Source organism: Cervus canadensis, chromosome 18, assembly GCF_019320065.1.
Source record: "Cervus canadensis isolate Bull #8, Minnesota chromosome 18, ASM1932006v1, whole genome shotgun sequence".
Taxonomy (NCBI): domain Eukaryota; kingdom Metazoa; phylum Chordata; class Mammalia; order Artiodactyla; family Cervidae; genus Cervus; species Cervus canadensis.
This window is the reverse complement of record NC_057403.1, coordinates 42,285,926-42,298,560: the sequence shown is the minus strand read 5'-3', so window position 1 is coordinate 42,298,560 and position 12,635 is coordinate 42,285,926. Positions and strand designations below refer to the sequence as shown.

General features: G+C 45.8%; 1 long non-coding RNA gene across 1 annotated transcript in view; it reads right to left on the bottom strand.

Annotated features, from left to right (window-relative positions):
- Positions 1-3,469: 3,469 nt before the first annotated feature.
- LOC122421719 overlaps positions 3,470-12,635 on the bottom strand; it is a 53,764-nt gene continuing 44,598 nt past the window's right edge. The window contains exon 5 of the long non-coding RNA XR_006263572.1: positions 3,470-4,061. This is a non-coding gene — a long non-coding RNA (uncharacterized LOC122421719). The remainder of the gene's footprint in view (positions 4,062-12,635) is intronic.

Sequence of the window (12,635 nt, the reverse complement as noted above, 5' to 3'; positions counted from 1 at the left end):
CAATGCCCATTGTCTCCTCATTCTGGGGAGAAGCTGAACGTGGGTTCACACAAATAGAACCCGGAGTTAGGCAGAAACACCAAGTTGTTTTGTTATTGTGTGGAATTTAAAATTGGTATATGGTGTACCTATCCATGCCAGGTAAACAAAGAGGGCAGACCATGACTGTTCATGTAGTGACTGTCTCAATTCCAAAAGGCCCTTCCATCCTCAGCTTTGTGATGTAGGGGCTGGGGTTTTCCAAGCCGCACTTCTGGCCCCATGTTAGTTCTGCTGATAGGATCGCTGGAGGGAGACTGCAAGGCTGGAAGAGGAAGAAGGGACTGGCTCCCTGTGGATGACTTCCTGTCTGTTTGTGGTCCATGCGAACATCATCCAGTGATGGTTCTTCACCCTGGCAGTAATACTTCCCTCCCCAGGCAATGGCTGAGCCCAATTTGAACTTTTCTAATTCTTGCAGGACCAGCTGTATTGTGCCCCTCAGAGATACAGCTTTGGCTGCAAATGCCCCCATTTCCAGCAGGCTGGGTCTCTGACGTCTGGTTCCCCTACCCCAAGCCCAGAGACATTAACTCCAGCCAATCAGAGCTCTCTCCTTCAGAGATCTGGACCCCAGGCCCAAAGGGCTCCCCTTTCTAAGCTTCTAAACGTTAATAATCCCAATCTCCTCCCTTTGTTTTCCTGGCTCTAGGACAGGCAATCACAAACTTCATGAAAACTTCTTTTTACCTTTTTGGTTCTCTGTGCATGCCTGCTTGGTCGCTTCAGCTGTGTCCAACTCTTTGCAACCCCATGGACCGTAGCCCACCAAGTTCCTCTGTCCGTGGGATTTCCCAGGCAAGAATACTGGAGTGGGTTGCCATGCACTCCTCCAAGGGATCTTTCCAATCCTGGAATCGATCGAACCTGCAGGTCCTGCATTGCAGGTGGATTCTTTACCGCTGACCCTTTGGTTCTCTAATACTTAGTTAACAATTTTAATAATTCTTTATATTAAATTCTCTGTTTACAAATACTTGGAGTGGATTCTGTTTCCTAAACTGGATCCTGACTAAGACGTACCCCCGGAAGACTTTGTTTTCCCTTCTTCTCCACCAGGAGTTCAATCTCCACTCCCACCCATGTCTCTGTTTTGGTACAACTAAATCCTCCCCAGTCTTCTGCACCTCCGTTCCACTTCCTCCAGGAAGACCTCTGGGCTTTCCAGTGGTGAGGCATCTCTCCCTGCTCTGAGCTTTCTGACACTTTCTGTGTCTTAAGGCACTAACTAATTCCCACTGTGTCCTGGTGGCTGGTGTTCAGGTCTCACTACACTATTTTCCCAGGCTCCTCAAGTCTGAGATTCCGTGTCTTACTGTTTTTTGCATCTTCCAGGGTCTAACACAGTACTGGGCTCAGAGTGTGTACTCAGTATACCCACTGAATAAAGGAAGAATAACTTCTCAACTCTGCCAAACTTAGTCCCCAAATAACAGGGTTTGAGAAAATGAAAACAATCCTCAGAACTTGACACCCCAACCCAGGCATCAAGATGCTTTGTTCTCTGCTTCCTCCTTTGCTCCATCACCTGCTAGGTGGAGCCTGAAGATGACTCTGCATCCATACCCGTTTGCATCTACAACCTATGTGGACACACAACTGAAATAAACAAACTTCTATTTTATTTACATTTTCTGATCTCCCTTCCCTCACTTTTCTTATTTATTTATTATTAAGGTATGTCGGGTCTTCCTTGTGGCACGCAGGCTTCTCTCTAGTGGTGCTGCAAGGGCTCCAGACTGTGTGGGCTCAGTGGTTGCCCCACAGCATGTGAGGTCTCAGACCTGCGTCCTCTGCGTTGGAAGGTGGATTCTTAACCTCTGGATCACCAGGAAAGAGTCTCCTCTTGCTATTTAAAGACAGAAGGTCTTGGGGAATAGTTTTGCTGATAAAATGGGTGGAATGACAGTTTGAGAAAACCCAGAGAGAAGAGTTAATTCAGTTTCAAGAGGAGATGAGCTTTGGTGAGGGTGTCTAGGTGAAGGTGGAAGGGAGCTGATAGGAGAAGGGAGCAGGGGAAAAGAAAAGATGAGACAGCTCCATGGTGCACTTTGGAAAAAGACAAAGGTGTTTAACATAGCTTTCAAAGAATTTCTGAAGTGCAATGCAAGGAATAAAGCCTCTCTCAATCTCCCCAGGAAACCTCGAGTAGAATGCACATCATTCATCAGCGCTTTGCACACGTGTTTGTGTTGGGCTTTGCTCTAGGGACGCAATGACATTTAGGATTTCCTTGTAGGGGAGCACTGAGGAGAGAATATGGCTGCTTCCACATGTGGAGCTGCTCCAGCTTCAATGAGATGTACACGTGCATGAACGTACACCGTGAGGTCCATGTGCCCATCTGCACAAGTAGACACAGCCATGTGCTCGTACTTTGGCACCAGCAAACAGTCCTGCAAGACCACATCCTATAAGTACTCAGAGTACACGTGAGCTCCTCTGCACACACGCTGCCACCCACCTACACGTGTATGCATAACCATCCACAAGCACACACACACACATATACAGTGTACGCACACCACAAACCTTTTAGACTTCACAAAGCATGGATGAATATACACACGCACCATGCGCACACACACAGGTGCCCTGTGCATGCCCTCATGCGTGAATGACCACACATTCACAGATGCACACCTACGCCACATTTGTACAATCAGATACCTGCCACACACACTGCGTAGGCACACACAGGCAACATGTATGCACACCCCAACACCTCACGTGCAGGAATGAGCTGACAGCAAGGCTAGCCTGCACACGCTCACATGCGTGTCTGCATATGCTGTATAGGTAGCGGTACTATGCTTCTGCACACACATACTGCACGTGACGCACACATGCACCGTGTCTGCACACCCACAAGAATGCACACCCTCACACATACCCACACTCACCACGTCTGCATGGACAAATGCACCACATTTGCACACACGTGCATGCATGTCTGCATATTCACACGTTGCAGATACACATAATCGAACATTCACATATGTGCACACTTGCACATAGATCACAGCACCTATGCACACAATGCACAAATGGAACATACACGCAGGCTTAACCACACATACCCAGCACATGCATACCCACATACACAATGCATAGTGTACTTACGCTTATGCATACCTGCACGCCCAAGCACCCTGAGCATGCGTGCACTCCGGCAAGCGCATGAGTGCACACACACACAAACACGCACGCACGCACACACACACAGGCCAGCCCTCGCAGGCTCTCGCCGCCAGCCCTGCCGGCCCGTCTGTAATTGCTCCCAGCCCCGGAGTCTGGCAAATCGCTCTTGCGGGGCGGCGGCTGCGGCCCCTGATTAATCCCAGCTTTTCCCGCGCCCCGAGCGCCGACGCCCCCCGAAAGGCGGCCCGGCAGGCCCAGCCCCAGCCCAGGCTCGTCATCAAAAGGCAGATTTCCGCGCCGGGCACCTGTTTGCAGGGCTGCGCCTCCTCCCGCGGCCGTGTTTTATCTCCGCGCGGCGGTGAATAATTCATGGCCCCGGGTCTGCTTTGCAGTCAAACGCGCTGCGTTCTGTCCGGCGCCGCCGCCGCCGCCCGCCGGCCGCTGTGATTTATTATTTACTAACGCGCGGCCGCGCCGTGTAAGGTGAGCATTGTGGCTGCTCGCAGAACTGTTACAATCTGGCCTCGTTAGTGGCCTTTCTTGCTGCCTCTCCAAACAGCGGCCCCGCTTATTGATTTTCCCGCGGAACCTCTGCCGTGAAATCCCACCGCTGCTGCTCTCAAAGCTGTTGCTATAAAGTCAGGCTTGGCCCTTCTTCTCGAGAACAAGAACTCGTGTTTGGATGCGCTTTCTTCTTTTATCCATTGTGTCTTCTCCTGTGCCGAGGCGTTCCCCATTAGTGCGTCTCCCTCGGCTCCCTCCCTTCTTGGCGACGATGCGCGCCAGGCAGAGGAGATGAGGGTTTCTCTTAAGACAGCGCGACAGGCCCGTCGGGGGAAGGCGGAGGGGCTTTCATGGTGGCAACGGTAGACGGAGTCAGCCTGGGGGAAAAAAAAAAAAAAACTTTTCCTGCCTTGGAAGTTTTCAAACGCAGAGAGGCTGATCGGGGTAGAAGGATGGGCTGGCTTGTCTGGCTACTATCACTGCGACAGTGAAGACAGGGTCTCGGGAGGACGCCTAAGCAGAAAAAGCCAGAGAGGGAGGGGCTTGAGGGTGCCTATACTCTGTGCCAGGCATTTGGTGGAACTTTTCTGATTTATTGAATCTTCAGAACAATCGCATAGAGAAAGTGTGAGATCTGATTTATCACCAAGAAATCTCAGAGCAAGGAGGCTCTGGGATTTGAATCCCAGGCCCACAGAGGCCACAACCTGCTTGCCTTGTTTCTCCTAAGTCACTCCGCTCCAGAGCTAGGTCATTTCAGGGTCAAACTTTGGTGTGGCCTGGGAGTGACCTCAGTATCTACTTCCATGGCCCACAGAAGCCCCTCTGTCCTGGCAGAACCACCCCAGACATAATCCCTTCCCTTGGTCTGCCCCTTGGCCTGAAATTCTACTGATAACCATCCTTCTGAATTAATGGACCATGGATCTAAAAATGCTTATGGTTCTATAGGGAGGAGACGCTGGGATGACCCACGTGGATGTATCTGATCAGAGCACATCTAAAGTTTCCTTAAATAAGCATTTCACATCTTGCAGCTTAGCAATGTGGTACCCTGGAGGCAGCATCCAGAGTTGGCAGGGGATCCTGGACATTTGACCCGCTGGGGGTCCTAGGTCAACCGCATTCACTCTAGCTCTTCATGGCTCCTTTACCATGACGAGGAAAAGGTCCTGAAAATTCCCTTCCTTCCCCTCAATCTGTTTTCTGCCACATGAAGCAAAGATGGGTCTCCAGAATTCTCTCTTCAACTTGGGGTGGAGTGGGGCTGGGGAATGAGCAGTGGCAGTGATGGCCAAGGGCAGGCTGAATTTCTACGTTCATTTGTGCTGTTCTAAAACCACTTGCAAAAAGTCAATCGAACACCAATATGACATTCCTCCATACACACGTTGCTTTCCTGGCCACAAAGCAGTCCACTGTTAGATCCTTGGTTTTGTTTTGTTTCATCTATTCATTAACAATCATATATGGGGCACCTACTAGTGCCTAGGCAAAGTTCTAAGTACGTGGGAAAATGGTAACAACCAAAAGAGACAAAATCTTTGGTCTCCTGGATCTTACATGTTGAATAGAAAAAATTTAACTTTTAAAATAGAATTTTTCAAAACAAACAAATGTGTTAGTCACTAGCCACTGTCTAAGTCCATTCAGGCTGTTATAACAAAATAATATACCACAGATTGGGTGACTTATCAGCAACTGCAATTTATTTCTCACAGCTCTGCGGGCTGGAAGTCCAAGATCAGGGTGCCAGCATGGTCAGGTTCTGGTGAGGACCTTTTTCCAGGTTTGCTGATTTCTCTCACAGTGAAAGGGTAAACTAGCTGTCTGGGATCTCTTTTATAAGGGCACTAATCCCACTTCTAAGGGCTCTGTCACCATGACCTAATGACCTCCCAAAGGCCCCACCTCCTAGTATCTTAAACCTTTAGTTCAGTTCAGTTCAGTTGCTTAGTCGTGTCCGACTCTTTGCGACCCCATGAATCACAGCACACCAGGCCTCCCTGTCCATCACCAACTCCCAGAGTCTACCCAAACCCATGCCCATCGAGTCGGTGATGCAATCCAGCCATCTCATCCTCTGTCATCCCCTTCTCCTCCTGCCCTCAGTCTGTCCCAGCATCAGAGTCTTTTCCAATGAGTCAACTCTTCGCATGAGGTGGCCAAAGTATTGGAATTTCAGCTTCAGCATCAGTCCTTCCAATGAACATCCAGGACTGATCTCCTTTAGGATGGACTGGTTGGATATTCTTGCAGTCCAAGGGACTCTCAAGAGTCTTCTCCAACACCACAGTTCAAAAGCATCAATTTTTTGGCACTCAGCTTTCTTCACAGTCCAACTCTCACATCCATACATGACCACTGGAAAAACCATAGCCTTGACCAGACAGACCTTTGTTGGCAAAGTAATGTCTCTGCTTTTTAATATGCTATCTAGGTTGGTCAAAACTTTCCTTCCAAGGAGTAGGCATCTTTTAATTTCATGGCTGCAGTCACCATCTTAAACCTTAGGTTTCCAATATATGAATTTTAAGAAGACACAAACACAGAGACCATAGTAGCCACCACCTGCTCCCACTACTTGATCGACTCTCTGCCTTTCTCTGCTTTGCTCTGTTGACCAAGGAGGCTGAACCCCATGGACTGCATATCTCAGACTCACCTTTCCTCTGACTTCTGGTAGGTTTGGCCAGTGGGAGGTGCTGAGATTGGAGGGCAAAAGGAGAGAGAAAAATTGGAGTATTTTTTTCCCACTCCCTCCCAGCTTTGGCAACATGCTTCTGGCTCCCTCCAGAAAGGCCTCTGCCAGGATGCCAGCCAGGCTCTGACACCAGCCTCCCCTTCCCTGCTGTCTTCAGGCCTAGGAATACTGACAGTTTTCCTCCACTGCTGGTCCTGGATGTCTCAGCATCCCCACCCCACCCAAACCAGTATAAATGGTCCCTTCTTTCAGTTCTTTGTAAAAGCCCAGCCAAATGTCCTTGTTTCTCCCCTAGACTTTGTTAACAAACAAATATGTAATATGAATCTGATTATCAGAAAAATAAAGCCAGGGAAGCATGGAGTGATGAGGGATGGTTTTGGTGAGAAGATGCCATTTGCGCAAAGAAATGCATCTAGGAAAGAGCAACCAGAGCAGGGGAACAACCAGTGCAAAGGCCCCGAGGCAGGTCATGTGGTCCAGACACATGTTGGTGACCCCAAACAACAATGTCTGCTTGATTATATGCAAAGAATCGCCCAAGTCTTGGCTGAATGGATGCAGGTGCCTGGAGAGCTTCTCGGACCCCAGTGTCTTCATAGCCAAGGAAGTCTTGGAAATTAGAAGAGACTTTTACATCTAACCCCATGCTCATGTCACAGATAAGTAGCTGGCATCTCAATAGAGAAGAGGCTTGCTTGAGGTCACACAGAACACTTGCAGCACAGATAAGACCAGAATCCTGTGTTCAGTTCTGTGTTCATGCTTCTTAACCTCTCTATTGATTCCAGTTCCTGTGTTTCCTTCCTTTCCAGAATATACCAGGGGTATTTAGGGTATGTGGAGAGCTTTGTGTCAAAGCCAAAGTCCCTGCCCTACCCTCCCTGCCATGCTAGAGACACAAGAACGACCTCAGTCCATGTAGCCCAGGTCCTTCAGTAATCTCCCTCCTCCAGCCACTGCTGGCTTTCATGTTATTTGAGTATGAAACTCTTAAATTAAAAGCATAAACCATTAGATAAGAAAGGAAGCCTTTTAAAAAGACAAATATTAACTCTACTGACAACTAAAATAAAAGACCTTGGTCTCAGCATACCAGATGACTCAGATGTGAGTAATATTTCCAAAGTCATTATAATGTGAATATTTAATGCTATTTTAACAAAATTTATATTGGGAGGCTAGGGTAAGGAAAAAGGGGATGGAAAGGCTGAGAATATTCTGTAAGAAATCTAAGCCTCTACTTTCATAGCCACAGGTCAATACAGACACCTAAAAATGAAGAGATTAAAAAATAGCTAGGGCTTCCCTGGTGGCTCAGTGGTAAAGAGTCCATCTACCAACGCAGGAGACACGAGTTTGATCCCTGATCCAGGAAGATCCCACATGCCACGGAGCGACTAAGCCTGTGCATCACAGCCGCTGAGCCTGTGCTCTGGAGCCTGGGAACTGCAACTGCTGAAGTCCGCGCACCCTAGAGCCTATGCTCAGCAACAAGAGAAGCCACCATAATGAGGAGCCCGCACACTGCAACTAGAGAGTAACCCCCACTCTCCACAACTAGAGAAAAGCCCACCACCAACAAAGATCCAGCCCAGTCCAAAATAAATAAATAAGTAGAAATTATTTTTAGAAAATATCTGAAAACTTCCACTTCCAGCCAAAATGGCTGAACTAGAGGCTTCATCTCAATGCTAAAACTGGATAAGTTATGTGAACTAATGTTTTTTAAGACATTGCTCATGAGATAATGAAGGACACAGATCCCTAAGAGATGGACAACAAATGAGATAAGCTATAGCCCAGCTTACTGCCTGGGGAGAGTTTCTAGGCCATGGCATAGGGGAAGGAAACCCAGTGGGTTCCCTGGCTGAGGAGATGGAGTGAAGAATACATGGAGACCAGGCAGCAGAAATGTACAGGGAAGAGTACAAGAAAGGAGGCCGCTGCAGAGATACCTGCAGACAGCCCTCAGAAGTATTCATAGGGTGATGATCAGCACGTGCATGTGGGGAAGCTTCCCAAGTGGGAAAAAACCACCCAGAAGGATGAAAAAGAATAGTATTTGGCATTCACACAGGACCTGCAGTGATACCTTTTCCCATTAGCCAGAGTAGAAACCCCTCATAACTCATGGAACATGGAGTGGAGTACTCAGAAGGGCCTTAATAACAGGGACAATTACCCCTAGACTAAACACTGCTCTGGGGTTTCTCTGGGTGTCTAGTGGTTAAGAATCCACCTTGCAATGCAAGGGACACTGGTTCAATCCCTGGTCAGGGAAGATCCCTCACATGGTGGAGCCAATAAGCGCGTGTGTCACAGCTACTGAGTGTGCGCTCTGGAGCCTGCAAGCCCCAACTACTGAGCCCTCATGCCACAACTACTGAAGCCTCTGCGACAGGAGAAGACACTGCAATGAGAAGCCCATACACCGCGACTAAAGGAGCCTCCCCTCGCTGCAACTAGAGAAAACCCACGTGCAGCAACAGCACAACCAAAATATATAAAATAAATATGATTTTAAAAAACACTGCTCTGATCCCGCCAGAGACAAAGAAGTTCATTTCATAATGATAACGGGGTCCATTCATCAAAAGGATATAGTAATCCTAAACATTTATGCACTTAATAACAGAGCTTCCAAATGTGTGAGGCAAAATCTGCAAGAAGTACTGCAAAGAGACATAGATAAATCCACAATAACAGTTGGATGTCCTTCTTTCAATAATTGATAGAAGTAGGCAGAAAATCAGTAAGACTGTACAAGATTTGGAGAGCAGTATCAATCAACTTGATGTGGTTGGCATTTACAGAACCCTTCACCCAACAATAGCAGAATACACATTCTCCACAAGAACATTTACCAAGATAGACCATATTCTGGGTCATAAAACAAGTCTCAATAAGTTTAGAAAGATTCAAAGTATATTCTCTGACCATATGGAATTGCGTTTGAACTCTATTACAGAAAAATATCTGGAAAACCTCCAAATGTTTGGAAACTAAATGACACACTTCTAAATAAACCATGGGTCGAAGAAGAAATCAAAGGAAAATTAGATTTTTTTAAAATAAATGTTAATAAAAAGAAAAAATATGAAAGTGCATGAAATACATCCAGAAAGTATGAAGGGAAATTTATAGCACTAAACATGCTCACTAAAAAAGAATAACAGTCTATATCAATGACATTCACTTCTATCTTAATAAACAAGAAAAAACAAACAAAAACTGAAAGGAACAAATTAGACCCAAAGTAAACAGGGAAAGAGAACAATAAAGATTAAAGTGGAAATCAATGAAATGGAAAACATTAAATTGTTGACACTAAAAGCTGGTATTCTGAGATCAATAAAATTAATAAATCATTATCCAGATTGGTCTGTAGAAAGAGAAGACACTGGTTATCAGTGCTAGCACTGAGAGAGGTGAAGTCATTGTACGCTCTTGTTGTTGTTGTTCATGTCTGATTCTTTGCGACCCCATGGACCGCAACATGCCTGTTCTTCACCGTCTCCTGGAGTCTGCTCAAATTCATGTCCATCGAGTTGGTGATGCTATCTAACTGATCTTGGAAGGAGAGCAGCAAGTGATCCTGAAGAGACATCTTAGTTCCTTGCCCAGGAGTTAAACCTGGGTAACCTGGATAAAAACTAGGGGTCCTAACCACCAGATCACCAGGGGCTAGAGGCTAGAAGCAAAGTGACCCTGGCTGTGGCCCCTGTTTGAAAGCAAGAATGTTTCAAGGTGGCAAAAACTGTGAAAAGGGGTACAAAGTTTAATATTAGAGACAGAGCACAATACATGGGAGCGCACAGAGGAAAACAATTTATCTAAATCAGAAGCAAGTTAGAAATACACACCCGGAGAGACAGTGTGGGCGTCCTCACTAATGAGGAGAACAGTACATCAGAAACTAGGCAGAGATACACACCTGGCAAGGAGTGCAGACGTTCTGAGTAAGGGGGCGCGCCATAAGGAGGTGACATAAATCACTTATATAGGACTTTCCTTCTGGGTCTTTGTTTACCTTGGGCCAATTATCTTGTTTCTTTCTTCACACTGGACTGGTCCATGGACCCTCCCCAAGATGTGTGTGCAACTAAATGGATCCCACCTCAGATGCCTATGGCTGCGGATCTACACTTATTGTGGGGTGGGGTCCCCTCCCTTTTTGACTCTCAAGAAGACTTCCTGCACATGTGCAGACAGGGAAGTCTTCTTTGACCTCAAGAGAGGCCACTTTGTCTCTTTGCTTTAGCACAGCTCAGCTTTTGCCACTAGCTTTGATCTTGGAGTGTCTGGGTGAGAACAAAGGCTCAGTTTTATTTCTCTTGACAAACACCAGGTGTTCAGCCCAGAGGCCCCACTGTCTCCTATGTCATAACCATCTCATCTCCTGTCACCCCCTTCTCCTTCTGCCCTCAGTCTTTCCCAGCATCAGGGTCTTTTCCAATGAGTCAGCTCTTCACATCAGGTGGTCAAAGTATTGGAGGTTCAGCTTTAGCATCAGTCCTTCCAATGAATATTCAGGGTTGATTTTCTTTCGGACTGAGTGGTTGGATCTCCTAAGTCCAAGGGGCTCTCAAGAGTCTTCTCCAGCACTGCAATTCAAAAACATCAATTTTTCGGCACTCAGCCTACTGTAGGGTCCAACTCTCACATCCGTACATGACTACTGGAAAAACCATAGCTTTGACTATAGAGACCTTTGTAGGCAAAGTGATGTCTCTGATTTTTAATATGCTATCTAGGTATGTCATAGCTTTCCTTCTAAGAAACAAGTGTCTTTTAATTTCATGGCTGAAGTCACTATCTGCAGTGGTTGTGGAGCCCAGGAAAATAAAATCTGTCATTGTTTCCACGTTTTTCCCTTCTATTTACCTTGAAGTGATGGGAATGAATGCCATGATCTTAGTGGTTTGAATGTTGAGTTTTAAGCCAGCTTTTTCATTCTCCTCTTTCACCTTCATCAAGAGGCTCTTTAGTCCCACTTCATTTCTGCTGTTAAAGTGGTATCATCTTCAAATCTGAGGTTGTTGATAATTTCTCCCAGCAGTCTTGATTCCAGCTTGTAATTCATCCAGCCCAGGATTTTGCATGATTTATTCTGCATATAAGTTAAATAAGCAAGGTGATGATATACAGCCTGGTCATACTCCTTTCCCAATTTTGAACCAGTCCATTCATTGTGAAGGACAGGGAAGCCTGGCGTGCTGCAGTCCATGGGGTCACAAAGAGTTGGACACGACTGAGTGACTAAACAACAACATTGTTCCATGTCCAGTTCTAACTGTTGCTTCTTGACCTGCATACAAGATTTCTCAGGAGGCAGGTAAGGTGGTCCAGTATTCCCATCTCTTTAAGAATTTTCCACAATTGGTTGTGATCCACAAGTCAAAGGCTTTAGCATAGTCAATGAAGCAGAAGTAGATGTTTTTCTTGAATCCCCTTGCTTTCTCTATGATCCAAAGAATGTTGGCAATTTGACCTCTGGTTCCCCTGCCTTTTCTAAACCCAGCTTATACATCTGGAAGTTCTCAGTTCATGTACTGCTGAAGTTTAGCTTGAAGGATTTTGAGCATAACCTTGCTAGCATGTGAAATAAGCACAATTGTATGGTGATTTGAAAGTTCTCTGGCATTTCCCTTCTTTGGATTGGAATGAAAACTGACCTTTTCCAGTCCTGTGGCCACTGATGAGTTTTCCAAATTTGCCGGCATATTGAATGCAGCACTTTAGCAGCAGCATCTTTTAAAATTTGAAATAGCTCAGCTGGAATTCCATCACCCTCACTAGCTTTGTTTGTTTTAATACTTCCTAAGATGCACTTGACTTTTCCTAAGACACACACTAGAGGATGTCTGGCTCTAGGTGAGTGACCACACCATCATGATTACCTGGGTCCTTAAGACCTTTTTTGAAAAGGTCTTCTGTGTATCCTTGCCTCTTATATAGAACTTATAGTTCTACAGATATTTTAAAGATACTAAGGGGCTAGTATGACAAGTTTATGCCAATAAATTCAATAGCTTTATAAAATAGACAAATTCTTTGGAAAAAACTACAAAGTTCATTCAAAAACAAATGGATATTCTGAATAGCCAAATGCATTAAGGAAATTAAATTTTAGTAAAAATAAAATCCTCCTCACAAAGAAAAACTCTAAACCAAGAAGGCTTCACTGATGAATTTCACTAAATATTTAATAAAAAATAATACTAATTCTATAAAAACTGTTCCA